Source organism: Ursus americanus, chromosome 8 (assembly GCF_024610735.1).
Source record: "Ursus americanus isolate L20-20 chromosome 8, mUrsAme1.1.p, whole genome shotgun sequence".
Lineage (NCBI taxonomy): Eukaryota > Metazoa > Chordata > Mammalia > Carnivora > Ursidae > Ursus > Ursus americanus.
The window spans coordinates 41,155,816-41,166,081 of NC_142134.1; the positions used below are offsets into that span (position 1 = coordinate 41,155,816).

A 10,266-nucleotide genomic window follows, 5' to 3' on the forward strand; every position below is an offset into this window, starting at 1 on the left:
CCTGAGGAAGGGAGAACTGAAGTGTCCTGCTGTCTCCAGGGCTCTGCTAGATGACACACCAATGGGTGGATAGCACAACTGACTCTGTGGACTTTGTTTAGTGAGAAACCGTAAGGCTCACAGAAATGGACTTTCACGTAACCCACTAATCCTGCAGTCCACTGTCCCTTAATTTAAATTTGATTGATTTTAATTGCATAGGAGGCGAAGACGTCTTCGTATGTTTAAAAAAAAAATCATATGAGTTTATATAATTTCATTTTTTCCTGTTCCTAACTTTGGGGACTTTGATTATGGCAGTTACTTGGATTTTTCTCTTTTCTTTCTCTTAGCATTGTTTTCTCACAATTCAATTATGCACATTTCTGTCTAAGAAAGAACAATTTCTCAGAGATGACAGATCATTAGTATGAATATAAAGAAAACCAAGTAATTTTTTTGGAGCAATGAGAATCACAGTGCTCCACCTTCCACATTCTTTCTTTATAAATGGCTTTAGAAGTGCCAGGATGACAGAATAGCGTCTACTCTTGTGCGCATAGTAATTGGTGTTTGTTTTAGGCTTTATTAGAAACAGATGTCAATATCCCATGATAATACTTTTCATTTTTTTGCAGCTTTATAGAAGGAAGTCAGGGAGCCACTAAATGAGAGTGGTAACTCCCCATATCACTATTAATTAAGTAAATATAAAAAATGAATATTAGCTAGATAACAGATGCACATTTGAACAACATAGAAAGTAATACAATAGGATGTACAGATACAAGGAAGGCAAAGTTTGGCTTTGCAGAATCACGTCGCGGCTCAGGCTTTTTTAATGCAGTTGCCTTATTCAACGTACATATTGTGGGGTGATATTACAATAAAAGACATGGTTCAAAGTTCTCTGTACACATTCAGAGGGATTCTCTCAGAAGTGCAGAGATCATCTCTTATCTAATTCTGAATCTCTTCTGGGAATTGGCCACCATGGACAAAAATATACATGTTTTGGCTTGAAATAGAAGTTAATGATTCTCAGTATGACTTTGTTAATATACTTGGGTCAAGCACCAGACATAGAAAGATTTTTCTCTTTGCACTTGAGGAATTCAAGAACAATGCCACCTAGACCTGCATCCTAGAAACATAAGCAGATTAAGATGACTATAAGTGAATACGTGGGCTTGACCACATTAATTTTTGCTAAAAATCAGATTTAACATTGAGTACTCCAACTGCTTCAAACTTATATCCCTCCTTTATTTCAAGACATTATTAAACTGTTTATCATTTGTATGGATTAAATTCAACAGAAAGATATATTTTCACATATACTAAGTAATGTGTTTATTTTTTTTTAAAGATTTTATTTATTTATTTGACAGAGAGCGAGACAGCCAGCGAGAGAGGGAACACAAGCAAGGGGAGTGGGAGAGGAAGAAGCAGGCTCCCAGCGGAGGAGCCTGATGTGGGGCTCGATCCCAGAACGCCGGGATCACGCCCTGAGCCGAAGGCAGACGCTTAACGACTGAGCCACCCAGGCGCCCCTAAGTAATGTGTTTAAACAACAGTCAACAAATAACTTTCTAGTAAGTAACACTTACACTGTACAAAGGTAGGACTGCTGTTACTGTTATTACTTAGTGGCAGAAAGTGTAGATAATTAACTTTTACCATTAATGAAGTCTCTTGAAGATCAAGGACTTCCTAGGAGAGGCATGAAATGAGTCTCCAAGATTGTTTTTCCCTTAGAAATGTATATAAAATCTGGTACGTCTGCAGTAAGCTTATTACCTATTTTTTTCACGGTATTTTCAGTCTTTCAGGCAGAATATTTAAAATTGGTAGTGAGCAAAAAAGGGATAGTCAAACCATGAAATAGGAAAGACAACAGTTATGAGAAATTCAGTAAAGTGGCCTCCGGGAAGTTGTCCAGCCTGGAATGGTTATATAAGTACAATGTACAAAAACTTGGTATGAGGACTAGCCATCACTAGAAAGTGAACTCACCTGGCCTAAGTTTCCATCAGCATGGTTGAAATCAAAGATTTGTTTCTGAAATCTATGGATGCCCACAAAATTTATTTTCTATTTTCTTGACAGTAAAACAAATGGAGCTTGTTAATATCTGCACTGGTGGAGAATTACAAGTACTTTTACTTGACTTCATATTCTGATCAGTGTTAACTCTCAGGACAGTTTATGGCTTTTCTGTTGTCTGGTTATTTGTTTAAGGGTGGGAAAAATTTTGAAAGCACAGTGGGTTACTCATTTTCTTAATATTTTCAGTGTTTTCTTTCTTTCCCAATATTTAAACACTGTGGTAAAAATATACATAACATAAAATTTACCATCTTCACTACTTCAAGCGAACAGTTCAGGGGTATTAAGTACATTCATACTGTTGTGCAACCAGCACCACCATCTGTCTCCATAACTTTTCATCTTGCAAAACTGAAACTCTGTACCCATTAAACAATCGCTCTCTATCACCCTCGCCCCCAGTCCCTGGCAATCACATGACATTCTTTTTTTTTTTTTAAGGTTTTATTTATTTATTGGGGGGGGGAGAAGGAGAGCACAAAGGGAGAATGAGAGGGAGAAGCAGACTTGCCACTGAGCAGACACCCCAGCGGGGGGCTTGATCCCAGGATCCTGACATGAAGACCTGAACTGAAGGCAGACGCTTAACCGACTGAACCATCCAAGTGCCCCAATCATCATTATTCTCACTAATGTTTTTTTTAATAGGATTTTTTAAAATAGAGAATTAGATGATTAAAAATATTATGTAAGATTTAAAAAATATGTCTCTTTAAGCACCCATACATATAATATCTGGGAAATAATTATGTTAGTAAATAATTTTCTGGTTCAGACTTTCCCAAGAAAGGGAAAAGTGGCTGCTTTCACACCACGAATAAGCTACTCTCAGACGCTGTGGAAACAAGTGGCTGAAGTGTCCATCAGTTCTCTTTTACCAGGACTTGGCTCCACTTACTCAAGAACTGAAGGTTTCCAAGTTTCCCCCACAACCAGCCTTCAAGGGTAACATGTTAACAGACTTGCAGGATCATAGACTTCTTTGCTACTTGCTTAAGGATAAAAAAATATATATATATCATTTGCAAATGGGAAGTATGACAGCAATCAATCAAATAAATACCTCTAAATTTTAGGTCTCTTTATTATAAAAAATAAATCTGGTTTTCCAAATAAAAGCTCACTTTTATATTTATAAAACATCTGCGGGGCAGGCACTGTACTATGTGCCTTGAGGAACCCAAAAATGAATAGCTTTTATCATGTCTTCAAGGACCTTGGAATGAAAACTGATGACCATTGGGCATATCCACCCAGTGAGGCTATCACTTTCTCACCCATACAATGCCTTGATATGAACTTAATTAATCAAGCACAACTTTAAAAATTTTTAAGTAAAAAAAATTAAATTTTAAGTAGTAGTATGTGGGACGCCTGGGTGGCTCAGTTGGTTTAGTGTCCGATTCTTGATTTTGGCTCAGGTCACAATATCAGGGTCGTGGGATTGAGCCCTGTGTCAGGCTCTGCAATGATCGTGGAGCCTGCTTGAGATTCTCTCTCTGCCTCTCCCTCTGCCCACCCCACTTCCTGCTTTTGTGCACTCTCTCTCTTAAATAAATAAATAAGGTAGTATATTATTGTACAACATGAATAACTCCCCCTGAGAGAAATTTCCAGAGCCCAGGCAGGCAGAATGCATGTCGTGCTACCATTCGTCCTTCCAATATCTATCTAGGCAAGGAAACAAAGCCAGAATGGCTCAGGCTTCTGAGAGAAGAAGGTGAGCAAGAGAAGCAATGTGAGGGGTTTGTTAGATTGTGATATTGGCCTCTATTACTCCCCTGAAGCCCTATTATACATTTACATTCTTGATGATCTCATGGTGAGTGGAGTACACTTTCCAGTACTTTGACTTTGGACTTGGTCTGGTGACTTGCTTTGACCAATGGTTTGTTAGTGGACATTATATGAGCGGAACTTGGAAATGCACTTGCACAGTTGGACTTGCCCTTTTTTAAAAAATTCCAAAAATTTCATGTCTTTGACCATAAGAAGAACAAGTTTGGGTCATCATTGGTCCAAGGAGGAAGAAAGATGTGGAGCAAACCTGAACTCATCTAAGCTGGGAGACCACCTCGGCCCAGTTCAGACAGGCCAAGCCTAGATCAGCCATATTTCAGTAAAACCTAAAGATGCATGAGCAAGAGCTTAATACTTGTTGTCTTTAAGGCATTCCAATTCATAGTTGTCTGTTACACGGCATTATTGTGACAACAGCTATTACCAACTGATGCTCAGAACATAGTCAAGAGTGGAGTGTGTGGTAGGTAATCTCCATGCGTGCAGATGAGGGTTTACGGAGGAGGGAGCTCTCCCCCACTGCTGCAGAACTCGGCTGGGGGATCTGAAATTCCCCTTTAGATGTGGTGTTCTTGTATAGTGTGCAACCTGAATGCCTACATGGGTGACTCTGCTGGTCTTGGCAACTAGGTTCTGGGAATTTCAAACTGCTCACAGTGGCTAAGGTAAAGAGGAATATAAGAAAACATCTAAGAACAAAGTATAGAGAAATAAGATATGTTGGCTTGCAGAGGAATTAAACTAGATAAGAGTTGGAAAAAAGAGCACAGGAAAGGCAAAGGGGAGAGAGAAGAGACACAAAATAATACTAATATGATGAGGTTTTCAATAAGTACTTGAAGAGTCAGACTTCCTTTATAAGGATTACATGTCAAGAAAATAAATACATACATCTTGAGTGCCTCCTGTGTATATTCCAAAAGTGAATGAGATACTATCTTTATTCTCTCTATAAAGACATCACTCCAATGTAGGAAGTGGTCACTTTTGTTAACCACAATCTGAACTCTCTACCTGAGAAGCAAACATGTGAGCTATATGGATCGGTTTTTATTAGTTGGAAAGGGCAACGTAAGACTTGGCGTGGGATATATGAGATTTTTCTAGTATATCGTCATTTGAACCGCCTGCTTTGATTAAAAGGCACACTCAAGGTTGTACTCAACTAGAGGGCATTCCCATTTTCAACGCAACTAGATAACTAGGTAACTTGGTTTCAGGGAGTGAGGTACTATTTTTCCACATTTTGATGCTGTCTGTATATGATGGCCTTTTTCATCTTTTAGCTACTGCATAGAAATCAACTCATATAGGGCTTTAAAAAATTATTTTGGAAAAAATTTAGCCTTCATGAGCAAATGTGAGGATAGTACAGGGAGTTCCACATTTCTTGTCCAGCTTCCCCCAATGCTAACATCTCACACAACCATAGTACAATTATCAAAACTAAGAAATTAACCTTAAGACAATATCACTAACTAAACTATAGATCTTATTCAGATTTTGCCAGTGTTCCCACCAATATCCCTTTTCTGTTCCAGGATACATTCTAAGATCATGTAATGCATTGAGCTGTTACATCCCCTTAAGCCTCCTCCATCTGTTTGTCAGTGTTATTATGGGTTGAATTTGTGTCTCCCCATATACCCTGAATTCATTTGTTGAAGCCCTAAACTCCAGCACCTCAGAATGTGACTTTATTTGGAGATAGGGTCTTTTTAGAGGTAGTCAAGTTAAAATGGGGTCATTAGGATGGGTCTTAATCCAATATGACTATTGTCCTCAGGAAAAGAGGAAGTGTGGACCCAGATGTGTACAGAGGGAAGATGATATGGAGACAGGAGAAGATGGCCATCTACAACCCAAGGACAGAAGCCTGGAACAGATCCTTCCCTCACAGCTCTCAGAAGGAAGCCACCCTGCTGACCTTGACCTCCAGCTTCTAGCCTCCAGAACTGTGAGACAATAAATTTCTGTTGCTTTCCCCAGTTTGTGGTAATTGGTTATGGCAACCCTAACAAACACACTCAGTCTTTCCTTATCTTTCGGGACCTTGACACTTTTGAAGAGTGTTATCTTGTAGAATGTCTCTCACTTTGGATTTGTCTGATGTTTTCTCATGGTTAGAATAAGGTTATGAATTTGGGGGAAGAATACTACAGAAATGATGTGTCTTTCTCTGTGCATCATGTCAGGGGACACATAACATTGATACATCCCATTGCTGCTGGTGGTGTCCCTGGTTAAGGGGGTGTATATCAGGTATCTGTCACTGTAAAGTTACTATATTTTCCCCTTTTTTAGTCAACAAATATTTTAAGGAAAACACTCAGGCTATGAAAACATCCTGTTTCTCTTTACACTTCCACTCAGTAATTTTAGCATTCATCTGTTGATCTAGCCTGTAAGTTATTACTGTGTGGTGTTTTACTGGTGATTTTCTATTTCTCTAATTTTTCTACATTTATTAGTTTCCTTCATTTCTTCTACCTTTATTATTTGGAATTGTACTGTAAGGAAGAATTGTCCCTTCTCCCCTCACTCTTTCATTTCTATCAGTATGTGCTTATCTTTACTTCATTCTTTTTTTTTTTTTAATATTTACTTTATTCTTTGCGTTGTGCTCCAATACTTCCATTATTAGTTTTGCTGAAATGGTTCTAGCTGTGGCCATTGGGAGCTATTTCAAGTTGTCTCCTGGGTCTTTTTTCCTCAACCATGGTTTTTTTTTTTTTTTGAGTGTTTCCTTATCCTCTGGCACAACGAGATGTTCTGGGCTTATCTAGTATTTTCCCTGTCCAGCCCTTCTCAAGGAACTTTGGCTTTTTTATAGGACAATGGTATTTCAAAATGATCTTCAACCTTTGTTTCAGGATGATAGATGCAGGTATTTTTAAATGTTTTATCATGAAAATTTTAAATGTACACAAAATAGAGAGACCGGTATAATAAACTCCCATGGATTCATCATCCAGTTTTGATAATGACCATGCCAATCCTATTTTTTATCATCTTCCATTTTTTTTCTCCCTGGAGTATTTGAAAAGAAATCCCCACTTCATGACATATTACCAATAAATATCCCAGTATCTAACTATCTTACCTAATGTATAAGTTCTTTTTAACAAAACACACCCACCACATTCTTACCACACTCAACAATCCATTCCTCAGTATCTAATACTCTACAGATTCATATTTCCCTATTTCAAAACTGTCATTTTATATTGGTATATTCAAATCAGGGCCCAAACCAGATTCACATGTAGTATTTGAACACTAGATTTCTTAAGTCTCTTTTAAGAAATAAGATAAAAATAAACAATGCTCCTTCCCAACCCCCATGCTTTAAAAAAATTTGATTTGTTAGAGAAACTGAATCACTGGTGTGTAGAATTTTACATTCTGTATTTGGGTGTCATTTAACTCATCCTTCATTCTCCATATTTCCTGAAACTCAGTGGCTAGACCTAGAATATGGATTAGATTCAGGTTCATTTCTCAGGTGAGACTCCTTCTTTGGCGGTGTTGCATGCTTACTTCATTGCCTGAGTACTTAAGGCTGGTTGACCCACTTTTAGTGATACTAAGATGGTTCAGTGGGTTCAAGTGGTGTCAGCCTGGTCCTTTTGTTATAAAGTTCCCCATAAACTTTCCCCTAATGGTTTGAGCATTCACTGATAATTGTTGCCTAAATCCATTATTTCATTAGAAATTACAAAAATGGCAATTTTCAGATGTTCCAATGATGATAAATGAGAGCTTTAGTATTATGAAATTCATGGATTTATATATATATTTGCTGCATTTCGTTCTATTATAGTCATTTTCTTTGTTATGCTTAGATTTCTCCATCTTAGGCCAGTGGGAGCTACTTCAAGTTGGCTCCTTTGTCCTTTGGCTGATCCCAGTCATCTTTGATAGCTTGCTTTCTTCCTGGTGTATGAGGATGTCCCGTGTTCATCTTGCGCATTTGCTACTCCAAGCTTAGAATCAGTAGTTTCTTTAAGCAATCTGTATTCTTTTCAGTAAGAAATAGCATTTATAGATGACTCTTGAAAGCTAAGATGATCATTGCTCATGATGTCTTTGCTTCAAGGTCTCAGTGGACAAATCTAGAAAATGCATGCTTATTTTTTAAAAGATGAGTTTATATTAATATTTTCAGTTAAATTACTCCTTCAGGGTTTTAATTTCTTTGATTTTATTCTTATGTATTCTCTCTTTTAAGCTTGAAATCTCAGTTTCTAATGACATTAACATGATAACATATGCTTTTTATCTTACGATACTCGATACTTTCATAATTGTGTCAAAATAAATTACCAATATTACTAGTAATAATTAAACTTCAGAATATGGTTTAGATTCAGTGGACTTTAACAAGCATACATAGTCATGTGACCACCACCATAATTAAGGTATTTCTGAATATGCAAATGGACCATGACCAGATTACATGCTGGACTAGAACTCTGACCCATAACCTGCCCCAATCAGCTTGGGAAGCCAACCTAGTAGGTGCAATAACCAGTCCAGGAACTTAATCATCTTTTCACATGTTTAAGTGTCATTTGCAATTCTTAATGAAATGTTGGTTCATATCATTTTCCAATTTTTTAGCAAATTGCATTGTTGATCTTTTTTTAAAGGTTTATTTATTTATTTTAGAGAGAGAGAAAGAGAGCAGGGGGGGCAGAGGGAGAGAGAGAGAAAAACTTAAGCAGACTCAGCACTAAGTGTGAAGCTGGATGTGGCGCTCAATTCCATGACCCTGAGATCATGACCTGAGCTGAAACCAAGAGTCGGACGCTAAACCAACTGAGCCAACCAGGTGTCTCTGCATTGTTGGTCTTTTTAACCCCTCAAGTTTAGGAGAACTCCATTTATGAAAACTATTAGTATATTGTTATAATTTGAATTTTTTCCAACTTTGTCATATGTTATTTGATTATTTATAGTATTTTTGCATGCAAAGTCTTTTAATATTTATGTAGTTAAATTCATCACTTTTTCTCTTTATTATTTCTGGATTTGAGTGATAGCTAGCAGTTTTTCCCAGTCTCAGTTTATAAAAAATTCACTCATGTTTTCTTCCAGTAGACTTCTAGTAGACTAAACGTAGTCCTTTTTTTTTAACAGCTTTATTGAGGTATAATTTACATACCATACAATTCACTCATTTAAAGTGTATAATTCGGTGACTTTTAGCATGTTATTTTTAATCATGATAAAATACGTATATAACATTAAATTTACCTTTTTGACCATTTTGTGAATGTACAATTTAGCAGTATTAATTACATGCACAATGTTGTGCAGCCATGACCACCATCTATTTCAAACATTTTTCTTCATCCCAAGCAGAAATTCTGTAACCATTCAGCAACAATTCCCCATTTTTGCTTCCTTCCAGCCCCGATAACCTCTTACCTACTTTCTGTTTCTGGATTTGCCTATTCTAGATATTTCATATAAGTAGAATCATACAATATTCGTTCTTTTGTGTCTGATATTTCACTTGGCATATTTTCAACATTCATCCATATTGTAGCATGTACCAGAACATCATTGCTTTTTACAGCAGGAAAATATTCCACTGTATGAATAGATTGCATTTAGTGTCTCCATTCATCTGTTTATGGATGCTCGGGTTGTTTCCATCTTTTGGCTGTTGTGAGTAATGCTGCAATGAATGCTAGTGTGCAAATATCTATTCAAGCCCCTGCTTTCAATTCCTTTGAGTACATATGTAGGAGTGGAATTGCTGGGTCATTTATTAATTCAGTGTTTAGCTTTTTGAGAAAATGTGAAACTGTTTTCTGCAGTGACTGTACCATTTTACATTCCCACCAACAATGTATAAGGGCTCCAGTCCTCCACATCTTGGATAATACTTGTTATTTTCTATTTTTGTTTTTGTTTTTAAAGCCATCCTAGTAGGTGTGAAGTGGTATCTCATTGAGGTTTTAATATATTTCCCTGTGACTAATGATGTTGAGTATCTTATGCTTACTGATATCTTCTTTGGAGAAACATCTATTCAAGCCATTTTGAATTGGGTTGTTTGTCTTTTTGATGCTGAGTTGTAGGAGTTATTTATATATTCTGGGTATTAAATTCTTTTTTTTTTATTAATGATTTTTTATTATATTATGTTAGTCACCATACAGTACATCCCTGGGTATTAAATTCTTATCAGGTATATGACTTGAGAATATTTTCTCCCACTCTGTAGGGTTTTTTTTTTCTCACTTTCTTGATAATGTCTTTTGATACAAAAGCAGTTCTGATGAAGTCCAATCTATTTTTTCTTTTGTTGCTCATACTTCTGATTTCATAAGACTCTATTGCCAAGTTCAAGGTCCTGAGGATTTA

At 36.8% G+C, this 10,266-nt stretch overlaps 1 long non-coding RNA gene across 1 annotated transcript; it reads left to right on the forward strand.

Moving 5' to 3' along the window:
* Nucleotides 1–1,387: 1,387 nt before the first annotated feature.
* Nucleotides 1,388–5,870, forward strand: LOC123804042 (uncharacterized). Its single transcript, XR_006783043.2, has 2 exons — nucleotides 1,388–1,574; nucleotides 5,675–5,870. It is a non-coding gene; the product is annotated as an uncharacterized LOC123804042 (long non-coding RNA).
* The last annotated feature ends 4,396 nt before the right edge of the window (nucleotides 5,871–10,266 follow it).